The sequence below is a fragment of the Lepisosteus oculatus genome, unplaced genomic scaffold, assembly GCF_040954835.1.
Source record: "Lepisosteus oculatus isolate fLepOcu1 unplaced genomic scaffold, fLepOcu1.hap2 HAP2_SCAFFOLD_76, whole genome shotgun sequence".
NCBI classification, from domain to species: Eukaryota; Metazoa; Chordata; class Actinopteri; order Semionotiformes; family Lepisosteidae; genus Lepisosteus; species Lepisosteus oculatus.
Window position 1 is genome coordinate 362,198 of NW_027168320.1, and position 12,620 is coordinate 374,817.

Consider the following 12,620-nt stretch of genomic DNA (forward strand, 5'->3'; position numbering starts at 1 on the left):
GACATTTCATGTCAGCATGTCAGAAGTCCGAGTGACGTTTTTAATGGCTGAGTGAGGGCACGATGCTGAAGCAGAGAGGCCACTTCAGCCAGAGAGACTTGTGCTAGGTGAGATCTGAAAAACGGACTCGCAACAGAAACAGACCAAAAAAGTATCGGTGAGATCAAAAGGCAAATGCAACATCCAGCAGAGGGCGTCTAAAGATTAGGGAACGGGCGACTGAAATCCATATGAGGCAAACTTTCCGGCTGTGTACTGCAGCTGGCCTCGTTGGCGTAGTTGGTAGCGCATCAGTTTCATCGTCTGAAGGTCCTGAGTTTGATCCTCACACGGGGCAGGGCTGCTTCCTCTCTTGCTCTTTTCAAACACTTGCGGCAACTTTTCGCTCATAACCACATCTGGAATGCGTGACCTTTACACGGGGGAGAAGCAACGCCGCATCCCTTTTCTAAAGAACATTCACATTCAGAAATAAGTCAAGAAATTTGCCATTACTTTAGCTCGCGCTGCTGTCAGCCTGCCCATGTTGCCAAAGAAAGATTCACTCGGCGTCAACATGACAGAACAGCGATCACTTGAAAACACTGTTCCACACTCCGTAAGCAAGAACTTCAGTGTTTGCAGTCACCCGATATGCCGATAGTCAAAGGAGCACAAAACACGAAGCGTCAAAGACAAGATGAGTTGATGGAAAGAGCGTTGAATTGATGAGCACAAAAGTTCAGCTCGTACAATAGGCAACGAAGGTCCCGGCGTCATCATCGCACTTGAAAGGACTGCCTTGCAGACTAAGGGCAGTGGGAGGTTGCTGTTTTGAGATGGAGGCATTGGGATGGTGGGCCGAGATCTATTCTTCTTAAGGAATTCTTCATCGTGAAAGATCGGTCCACAGGTCATCCAAAGAACTTACAAATTTTTGGGACTCAGGGAATCACGTGCTTCCGGAAGGGAGTGAAGTGCTCAAACACATGACATGCCCCCTTGATCTCACATGCACAATTCTGCTGCAACATGCACAGCTACCGTCCACACCAGGCAGTGGGGCTTCAGCAGAATTTGCAACGCCACCTGCAATTACATATCCAGCTGCACACATATACATGGCCCCTCTGTCCTTTTCAGGATCTCAAAAAAAAGCATAGCGTGGTTTTCCTGCAACCTGATTGACCGCATCTCCCTCAGAATGTGCCCCGTTGCATTCATTGCTGAAGCAGGACGGAGGCTAACGGGCATGCCAGAACAGTTAGGCTCAGCGATCTCTCCAAAATATTGTGGTTGTAGTGGAAGAAATATGGTTTAAATTGTACCTTGGTATTTCAAACTCTCTCTAGAATGTTATCCATTTCTATTTTATTTTGACAGGAACTGGCTAATGACACTGGATGAAAAGAGAAGAAAGAAAACACAACGTTTCGGCCGTGGAGCCTTCTTCAGGTGTGAGGGCTCCACGGCTGAAATGTTGTGTTTTCTTTCTTCTCTTTTAAGCATGGAATAGACCTATTACTTGTTCCTTTGCAGCCTACGCATGCTGACACAGCTCCCCACCTGAACTGCTAATGATGCCTGGTAGTTTGTGGTACTTGGGTATTGTCTTATGTTTGCTCAAACTGCATATGTGTGATTGCATATTTTTGGGAATTTTCATATGTCAATATTTAATTCACTGACATTCCTGTATGCTTGGAAGAAAGGTAGATTGGATTTGGCACAGGACGCCTGCCCATATTTGTTGATCATTGTTGGGCTGGAAAAACAATGATAAAAAGTGTATGAAAAAAGCTCTCTCCAATATTTCCCTTCTCTTCGCCATGGATACACTGCCCGTTCTTTCCGTCTTTTGTCCTTCTACAAAGATTCCAGGGCTCTTTTTCCACCATAATATCAGAATTTGTTTTTTTCTCTTTTAAAGGCTGTAGGTGGGGTGTGATGGACTGTACCACTATCATAGAAGATTTTTTCAGGACACATCGCAGTTCCATAGTAGAATTTATCAATAGTAGAATTCCATAGGACATTATTTACCAACGTATTACCCAGTGTGAGACTCTGCCAGTAAACCTCAGAGCATTGAGTTCTCCACTGATAAAGATGGCTGTCTGAAGTCATGAAATCCACTGCTGGGATGCCTGAGAGACAGTAATTGAATCTTGGCTGGAATTAGGCTTTCTATTAGTGTTGATCTTTGGGAATTATGTGGTAAAAAGGGAAAACTCCTTTACTTTAGTCACTTTGAATGTTCAAATGTACAGAACCTGTAAAACTAAGCAATGAAAAAAATCCATCACCACTCTCATGATAGCATAACTCATAGTCTCTGCTGTTGTGTAACAATACACACTTTCAATTTTCTTATCGCCTGTCTCCAGAGAGAATGTTGTTAGTGCTGATGACCTTGAATTAGACCTTGTTAACTCTGTAAAACAATCTTCCTCTGCTTAGATTTTCACTCAGATTGATTTTGTTCTCAGATTATTCCTGGCAGGACTGAGTTTCTAGGAAATGAAAAGTGAAAGAAAAAGTACAGAAGATCAGCCCTTGAATATACAACATTGTGCAGTGAGATTGTTAAATGTATTAGCTGCTATCCTGTGCTAGAGCCTGTCATGGTAAGCAGTGGATGACAGGATCTAGCACAGATACTAATGAAACACTGTTAATGAAAGATAAAACACTTGAGTCTTATTTTAGTTTTCCATTTCCCTTTCATTTGTGATGTACTGTACAACAGGCCACAGAACATGCACAAAAACAGATATGCACACATTCACACCAGGCAATGACAGTCTGCCCAGTCAGAATCTGAGCTGAGGTATCAGAATTCTGAATTCCCTGAATTCTGTCATGGATCATCCACAATAAGGGCAAAGTTTGAACACGAGGATCCCCAGGAGAGAGCCTAGTAACATAAATCTTGGAGCAAAAGCAGATGATTAACTTCATAGTTTGTGTGGTTGAGCCAAAGTTGAGCATGAGGATATGTGAGTCACCATTCTTAGAAATGGATCCAACTTCAGACAGGCGTCAAAAGTAAGAGTATACAGTGCTGGGGCAATGACACTTCAATGATCAGAAGGATAACAAGAGTTTTAATGCATTGAAATTGATTTTCTGGTGATGCACACTGTCATGGAACTATTAATTTTTTAAGGATCACTTACCGACGTCAGACAGCTGCCAATTCTCCAGACTGGAAGGATGAACAGTTTATCCCCCTAGGTACCATATTTCCATATTTCGAAGCATTGGAATAATACATGTCATACAGCAACATAAAAACAGGAAGACAAGTATCACAGCCCCTATAATCGGTGTTAGTAACTTAAAAGAAAAACATTCCCCCTGGCCCAAACAGTGATTCTAACCAGGAGAGAAAAGCCGGTGTATCTTTTATGCCTCTCTCTTTATTCACCTTGTCTTTTAGTTCTTTTAAATGCTGAATAGCGAGTGTAAGATTTCCGTAATCATAGTCATTAGCTGGAATATATGTACAACAGGAGTCTCCTACTAAAGCATAGACTCCTCCAGATGCTGCATTTTGAAGGTCCAGCACGAACCTGTTCTGAAGTGCCATTAATCTAACTCCCCTTAATTCTTGTTTGATAGCGTCTAAGCCTTCTAACATGATATTAATAAAAGAGTACATTTCATAAAAAGTCGCATGGGTGAGGCTGTAGAATGAGGCATTAAAGCACATATATAACAAGATGCATTAAATTTCTTTAACTTTACAGTATGATTTATAAATTTATACCACAAATTACTCATATCCCCCTCATTATCAGTTTCATTCAGCCAGTTTGTATACAAAGAGGCTTCGTGTTTAGATTCTTCCTCTTTTGGGGTGGTGACAGGCTTCTACATAAAAAGGAAAAAGGCTGTGCACATCAGTCCCAAGCAGGTTATCCCCATCTGTCCTTGTGGAGACATCACTCCTGCGCTTTGTTCAGTTCGTTTGTGACCTTTTTACAGTGGGAAGCATGAATCCAGGGCACCATTTCTGTGACCTTCACAGCAGTGGCAGTGGTCAGCAGCACCTGGTACAGCCCCCTCCACCTGAGTGAACACCATTTCTTTTTCCTGAAGTCTTTCACCAGAATCCAGTCTCCTTATTCACTCATTAGTTCTTACAGCACAGGTAAATCCCTGTGGGCTGGAGCCCAGCATAATCCTAGGCTTTTTTGGTCAACATTGGTCAACAGATTGGTCAACAACTGGGTAATAACTCTTAGAAAAATCTACACATTGTTCCCCTGCCTCAGCTGTGACGTTTTGTAGAACAATTCTAGCTGAAGTTGTAAAATTTCTCTTTGTTCCGTTCCTGCAAAACATCTTATTATGAACAAACAAACCACAATAATCATTTGCATCTAGGGGAATCACTCCCAAGGGTAACCCCCCTTAAAGCTATATTGTTCTACCCATCAGGTTCTGCCACTAGATAAGAGAACCTTTCCCATGAAATCATTTTTTGACCTTCATGATCCCTTCAGGGCGTACAATTAGCACAGAAGCAGCAGCTTTAGTCCACATGTTTTTCAAACAGGATATTAACGATATGATCATAACGAATAATACCAGACCCACAAATATGTATTGAACCAGAGACCCTCTCAATGTTCCTAGCACAGACTGTAGCCATGCACCAATGCCCCAATCATCTGGATTATAATTATGATATATATTTTTCTTCATCATAGTGCTTTGCTAAGTCCTAGCAACCTACAATACTACAATAGAGAATTAGCAAATTCAACAATCCATTCGTCCAGCTAAATTCGTCCCCCCAGGAAGTTTCATTGATTGGCCCGTGATGATATCAAACAGGCTGTTACACAGTTCTGTTTGATCCAGCCCGCATCCCATGGCGTTCCTTCAGTCTGATGTCTAGTCGATCTTTCAGAGATCTGTTCCTTCATTCCACTGTTCCAGCAGACTGAGGGTGATCTCAGTCCATCTCACTCCGAACAATGCAGCCACAGCCTGACACACCTTCCCTGTGAAGTGTGTTCCTTGATCATAATACAAGGGGCAGGGCAGTGCCCACCGAGGGCTTATCTCTGTTATCAAGTGTTTGGTAGACACAGAGGCAGTGGCAGCAACCCACCGGGAAAACAGATTATAAGAGCCCAGGTTTCCCTTTACAATTTTCAATTTCCCAGGTTTGAAAGGTTCCTCAGGAGCAGGCCTTTTGAGCTGTTGCACCCGCACCTGAACTGTAGTTGAGTTCCTTTGATAAACATTACATCCACATTAGATACCACATAAGTGGTTACTGCTTCAAACCCGGTTCTCACCCAGTTTTGGGTAACCGGCACACCATTTGACTCCCACCTGGGTGTCCAACAGAGTGCATTTGTCGGGCTATAAAGGGCATTAGGCTGTGAGGGCATGCAGGGCGTCTGGTGTGCTGTCAGCTCCACACCCCATCATCCTGCAGCCCCATAATCTTTTCTAACCATGTCCATTTCTCTGCTTCACAGAGGTCTCAGACTACTGTTCTACAAGTATTGCTCACCTGACAGTTGCATCTGCAAAGTTGTTCCCTCGAGTTACTGGAAACATTTCTTTATTATGTGATTTACACATTACCACAGCTACTTCAGTCAGTAGCTGCAAAGCTTCTAATAGTTCAGAGATAAACCCAGCATTCTTAACTGGAGTCCCTGCCGTGTTGAGAAAATCCCTATTCCTCCACCACCATCCAAAATTGTGGCATGCACCAAATGTATATATAGAGTCTATATACATATGCAGCCATTCAAAACAAGCGGGGTATGCTGCGGTATAACACGGTGGGAGTGTCGCAGTATACCGCATCATACCGGACGCAAATTAGATTATGTTAATAGTATCCGGAATCACCTTGTAAAATCGCCAGGTGGAGCTAATAAAGGTTAACCTCTCCTGTACAGCATTTGAGCTGTCACCAGAAAACGTCAGTTTTGAATCCTGATCACTGCTGAGGGACAATCTTTATTCAATTAAGAATTTAAGGTGTATACTCTTTAGACTTTTAAATTTAAACAGTGTATTACAGCATGTTAATCATTAAACATTAAAAAGGCGGTATATTTTATAAAAGCAAGATTGTTCTGTTGGACAAAAGTACACAACCTACCACCTTTATCATAAATATTTTAAATATGCAGGAATATTTTATGCATCAAAGTCTTTACTGAAGATATTACTAAGAGTATTAATAATGAATGACCTTGGACAAGCTGTAAGCTCAAAGTATTACCCTGGTCCACATTCTTTGTAACCGTCTTTGTAAACGAAAAGAGTTTATTTTTTCATTGACAAAAAGTAACACCACAGCATTTAGTTGATCCGATCACGCAAGCCCAGGCCGCCTTCAAGGCCTCTGCCCTGCCGGTCGTGGTTGGCAATACACCTGGCCTTACAAACGAGCCAGTGGGGCCCGTTCAGCTCCGGGCTCATCGCCTGCGGCTCACGGCTTGCGAGCGTGCCCAATCCGTGCGATAACTCGGAAAACACCCGGCCACACTGTGCCGGAAACGACGCACTCTGGGAAGCCGCTATGCAGGCAAGGTCCCAAGATCCCCTGCGGCCGGACACTTCCCGCCCCCCAAAGAAAAGAGCGCCAATCAGACGGCCAGAGACCGAGGACTCGCGGAGCAGACAGCCACAATCGCCATAACAAGAGCAATTGTGAACGTTTTTGTTTTCTCTCTTTGACCAGCCCAGCTGTACCCCACCCGAAAGCAAGGAAGCGCAAAAATTGCATAGAACTCATTCATGCTCCTCTCCACGGAAATCTTTAGTAAAAGGCGAAAGATTTGTACGAGATGAAGAGAAACCAGAGTGCGTGGCTGCACAGCTGCAGGAGCCCAGGCCGCCTTCAAAGCCTCTGCGCTGCCGGTCGTGGTTGGCAATGCACCTGGCCTTACAAACTAGCCAGTGGGGCCCGTTCAGCTCCGGGCTCATCGCCTGCGGCTCTCAGCTTGCGGCCGTGCCCAATCCGTGCGATAACTCGGAAAACACCCGGCCACACTGTGCCGGAAACGACGCACTCTGGGAAGCCTCTATGCAAAGCGAGGTCCCAAGATCCCCTGCGGCCGGACACTTCCCGCCCCCCAAAGAAAAGAACGCCAATCAGACGGCCGGAGACCGAGAACTCGCGGAGCAGACGGCCACAATCACCATTACAAGAGCGATTGCGAACGTGCTTGTTTTCTCTCTTTGACCAACCCAGCTGCGACCCACCCGAAGGCAGGGAAGCACAAAAATTGCATGGAACTCATTCATGCTCCTCTCCACGGAAATCTTTAGTAAAAGGCGAAAGATTTGTACGAGATGAAAAGAAACCAGAGTGCATGGCTGATTAAGGCCATTTAAGGCCTTAATCTGGCAATTAAGGCCCACACCGATCCTGAGCCTCAGAACTCCGGGCGCAATTAAGGCCCAAACCAGTTCTGACCTTCAGAACTCCGGGCGCAATTAAGGCCCACACCAGTCCTGAACTTCACGGTAAGGGTCCAAAACCCGTTCAAAAACTCCACGCGCAATTAAGGCATAAACCAGCTTCGAACGCCTGTACACAATACCGCGGAACCCCTGCCAGACCAAATTCTGGGCTTACAGCAAACAACCCATTACATACACCGGTGTCTTCCCCGGGCCAGAGGAATTCAGAAACTCACGTTTACTCCGTCATCTCGGGCGATTCTCGCAGGGAGCAGAGATTTCCCAATCGGTCAGAGAGAGTCGGGACTTTTAAATAAAAGAGGAGTCCTTACCTCTTAGTTATGTGCGCGCTGACCATCTCTCCTGCCGATGGGAAGTTCTGCGCCTTCTGGAGCATCCGCCGACTACGCCAAATTTGTTGTAACAGAAGAAATAAGGTTCTTGATCCCGAGATGAAGTAAAACAGATGAGTTTATTGCATGCAAGGAACAATAAAGCCAAAGTCTTGTTTCCCGCAAGAAACAACAAAACCGAAGTATTGTTCCCCGTACTGTTACAAACTTTTGGGTTATATAGTGTTTTCTTCTCCGTTTCTGACGTCACTCGGTCTGATGGTAAAGAGGGGGGTTCATGGTATTTGGCCAGTTTACGATGTTCTGGACAAATGGTCAGTTTAACATTACACCCAGGGGGGTTCCTAGCTTGCATCTGCAATCCTTATCAGTTAACCCCCCTTTCCTGCCATAAACCCCAGTTTGTGACTTGAAAGTCTAAACCCCCTACAGAAAGGATTAAATTCAAACCCCCGTCTCCACATCTTTCTTCAGTATCTTAATAAAGTGAAGGAGCTGCCCCTTCGCCAAGGCGGTGTGGGGCAGAATGGACAACATAATGCAACTCCTGGAAACGAATGCGGTGCTCAGCTACCAGTACATTCTGCTGGGGCTGGCACCTACCGGACTGGACAGGGGGACGCAGTTCCTGATGTGGCTGCTGCTGTCCCTCACAAAGAAAGGCCTGTGGGACGCGAGAAACAATCTCATCCGGCACAACAACAAGTGGGGAGCGAGGGAGCTGGAAGAGAGGATCCTGGCGGACCTCAGGAGGAGGATGAAGCGCGACGTTGCTAAATGGGGTTTCCCCACGGCAAAGGAGCACTGGAAAGGCCTATGGACCCTGTACAGGGATTAATGGTTTACAGCAAGCGGTAGGGTTTGGAGGGACTCTCATAATAGCGCAAATCCGCCCACCCTTGCAAGGATTGATAACGGACAATCACCGCCGTTCCGCCGATGTTTTAATTTTGTGGAGTGTTATCGTGTGAGACGTTTCCCTTTGAGATGTGTTTTTTTTCGGAATAAAGTATATTTTATAAGAAAAAAAAAAGATTGTACCATAAAGATTTCCATGGAGAGGACTACGGTTTCCTGCAGGACTATGCCGGTAGGAGGACCAGGTTCCACAACTTCAAGGGGCTGTGTCGAGGCGATCCACAGTACTGTCAGGACCAGCCCTGGCAGTTTTAGGATTCCCATTCTGGAACATAGATGAGGCACATGGTACAGTTCCACTATAATTTTGAATATATTTTCCTAGCAGGACCTACAGTACAGTACCTAACTGCCTGCAGCTACAAAGGGGCACCCCCCTCTTTGATCGGGTTTGGACGTTTAACCCTATTCTGTGTTCTCCGGCGCCATTTGAGGTGGGCGATACAACCGGAGGTGGTTGCGATGCACCCACTTGTAGACCAGAGATTGCCTTCCCTTCTCAATCTGAATTCGATAAGCTACCGGTGATACCTTATCGACAATCTCGTGGGGTCCTGTCCAACTGGGTAAGTACTTCCGGGCCACCCCTGTGGGTTTGGCAAATTGGAAGTACAGGACCTTGTCTCCTACTTGGAGTTCCTGGTTAACTGCCTTTCAGTCATAGTATGCTTTCCTACCCTCTGCACTCCTTCCCAGATTGTTCTGGGCAAAAGCAAAGGTTGCCTGCAGATGTGCTCGCAGGTCTGACACATACTGATGGGCCGTAGCAGCCCCCGTCGTGCTCAGGTCCTCCACCCCATAAAGACAGTGTAGGGGAAGAGTCATCTTCCGACTTGTCATCATCTCAAAAGGTGGGACCCCCGTAGAGCAATGGGGCGTAGCTCGGATGGCCATCAGAACCAGGGGCAGCTTAATGTCTCAGTCCCTACTGCTGTTGGAGACAAACTTTTTGAGCATACTAACCACCGTTCGGTTTGCCCTTTCTGCCTGGCCCGAGGATTGAGGGTGGTAGGAGATATGCAACTGGGTCTTGACCCCAAGCATATTCCACAGGGTTGCCATTACTGTAGCTGTGAAATGGGTTCCCCGATCCGAGACCACGGTCAGGGGGAATCCCCATCGACTGAACACATGGTTCACCAACAGCACTGCAGTTGTCTCTGCCGTGTCGTTGGGTGCTGGGAGGCACTCAATCCATTTTGTGAATGCACACGTAACAGTGAGGAAATATTTGTTCCCTCTGGATGACCTCACCAGCGGCCCCACCCAATCCATTTGAAGATTGGACCAGGTGAATGTCATGCCCTTTTTCTGGAGTGGTGCACGGTGCAAGGGCCGTGATGGTTGGAACTGGCTACACGTCAGACACCCCTTTACATACGCGGCGATGTCTTGGCCCATGTGAGGCCAGAATGCCACCTGCTGGATAGTGTCGTATGTAGCCTTGATTCCCCGGTGACCCCCACAGGGTTCGTCATGAGCGTGTTGGATCATGACCCCCCGATGACAGTGGGGAACTACCCACTTTGGGACACCTTGTGCAACTGGTACACAAACCAACAACCCCTTTATAATTTTTAGGTTGTCTTTCACCTCTGCCAGCTCCTTCAGCTCCAGAGACTGGCTCAGCACCTGCTCCGAAAGAGGTTGACGCACTGGGTCAGCGATATGCTGATACATTTGCCCAATTGCTGGGTCCTGTTTCTGCATTTCCGCAAGATCGGTGTTAAAACCCTGTGACCCAAGCACTACAGATTGAGGGTCAGCTCCGACATCCTGTCTAGCCCTGCTTCGGGTGACCGCCTTGACCTCAGCCACGAATTCTGGGGGTAGCCATTCCTGCTGGAACTGCCAGGGTTCACCCTCTAAGGCGCCAGATTTGGCCAACCGGTCGGCCTCATCATTCCCGTCTTTGTCGGGTCCCTTCACCTGGGAGTGTCCCTTCACCTTCCTCCAGTAAACCATCATTCCAGCCTCGGTCGTGAGCTTGTCACTGGCCAGGAACAACTCTTTGTTCTTTACTTCCTTGCCCCGGGCATTTTTCATGCCGTTACCCTTCCAATACGGAACGTGAGACACGAAGCTATGTCGGGCGTAGTTCGAGTCACTACAGATGACAAACTGTTTAAGGCCATGTGTCAGGGCCTGCTGGAGGGTGATCAGCACCCCAGCTACTTCCGCATACTGACTAGTCTTTGGTCCTAGCTTATAGCGGGTCGGCCCACAGGGAGTATTGTCTTGCCAGACTACTCCTACCCCTGCTAGCACCTGCTGTTCGTGGCGAAAAGAGCAACCGTCAACATAGGCCATGGGTAAGCCCTGGCCCACGTTCTCATCGTAGTACCGATGATTGTTCGGTAGCTCAGCAGCGGGAATTGTTTCTGGAGCTTCCATGTCAGTGTCACAGCCGTGACACACTTGGCCCAAAGCCAGGCCCTGTCCCAGGTACATTTTCTTGCTCTGTGCATAACGTACCTCTATCTCATAGCCTTGTAGGGCCATCATTCATGCCACAATCCTGCTATTTGACACCCTGCCCGCTTTCAGTCTCTGGCTATGCAGGAATGTCACAGGTTGGTGGCAGGTTTCGATGATGATCTTTTGTCCCCCAACATAACTACGGAAGTGTTCTACCGACCAGACCGTAGACAACAGGGCCTTCTCGCAGTCCAAGAACTTTTGCTCCACTGGGCTCAGGGCTCGACTGGCATATGCCACCACCCTTCACTCTTGGTTATATTCCTGACTCAGAGCAGCCCCAAGGCAGTGCTCTGAGAACCCTGCTTCAAGGTAGAAGACCTTATTTTTGTCAGGGTAGGCCAAGCTCGGCGCACTACCGAGTCTGCGCTTCAGCTCCATCACAGCCTGTTCTGGGGAAGGCCCCCACTCAAAGGGCACGTCTTTCTGCAACAGCTTGTGGAGGGGCCTTGCTATTTCAGCGTAATCCTCAATGGACTGCTGGGAATAATTACATACTCCCAGAAAGCTGCGCAGTTCAGACAGGTTAGTGGGCGACTTCATATTCTGGATAGCTTGGACTCTGCTGGACTGTGGCTGTATGCCTTGGGCTCCAACCAACAGTCCCACGTACTCCACTTGGGTCCTACACCACTGTCCCTTAGCCAGGGACAGTTTGGCCCCTGCACAGGAGAGCTGGGTCAACACATGCCTGATCTCGGCCATGTGTTCTTCCCAGGTCTGACTCCTCATCAGAATATCGTCCACATAGACCAGGTTGCCCCTGGCGGCTGCATCACTCATGGCTTTGTGCAGAAATATGTTGAACTCCGCTGGGGAGTTGGAATACCCAAAGGGGCATCGATTCCAGGTGAACTGCCTGTTTCCAAAGGAAAAGGCCAGTTTGTACTGGTCTGTTGGTTCTACCTTAAGGGTCCAGAACCCATTGGCCACATCCACTGTGGTGAAATATTTCGCTGTTGTCACCTTGGCTAACTCCTGATCTAGGTAGATCATTGGCCATCGTGACAAAGGAACCTGTTTATTCAGCTGCCGGTAGTCAATGGTCAGACGCCATTTACCATTGGGTTTCAGCACCGGCCACAGTGGGGAGTTATAAGTGGAGTTACACTCCCTTATGATCTGACGCTCTAGTAGAGCATCCAACGTCTGCTTTATGGACTCGTATGCCGTGAGGGGAATGCGATACTGCCTGACATAGGTTGGGCGGGCGCCAGGGGCCGTTGGAATGCGCACTGTGTTCAAATCCGTCACCCCGCAGTCATAGGCGTCCCGTGCAAACACTTCCCGGAAATCCTGGAAATTCTGACGCAGCTGCTGACGCTGGCTTTCCGTTTCCAGGGCATCTGCCTTGCCAACCTGTTCCTGTACCTGCTCTAGGAACCCCGCTTTTGACGGCATGGCGGTATCCCGGGTCGTACTCTCGGCTGAGTGGTCCATCGG

The 12,620-nt window shown here is 47.4% G+C and overlaps 2 non-coding genes across 2 annotated transcripts; both read right to left on the minus strand.

Annotated features, from left to right (window-relative positions):
* Nucleotides 1-6,712: 6,712 nt before the first annotated feature.
* On the minus strand, nt 6,713-6,829 carry LOC138234873 (U5 spliceosomal RNA). The gene has a single exon (XR_011187948.1). It is a non-coding gene; the product is annotated as a U5 spliceosomal RNA (small nuclear RNA).
* A 394-nt stretch (nt 6,830-7,223) lies between these two features.
* Nucleotides 7,224-7,337, minus strand: LOC138234884 (U5 spliceosomal RNA). Its single transcript, XR_011187959.1, has one exon. It is a non-coding gene; the product is annotated as a U5 spliceosomal RNA (small nuclear RNA).
* Nucleotides 7,338-12,620: the final 5,283 nt, after the last annotated feature.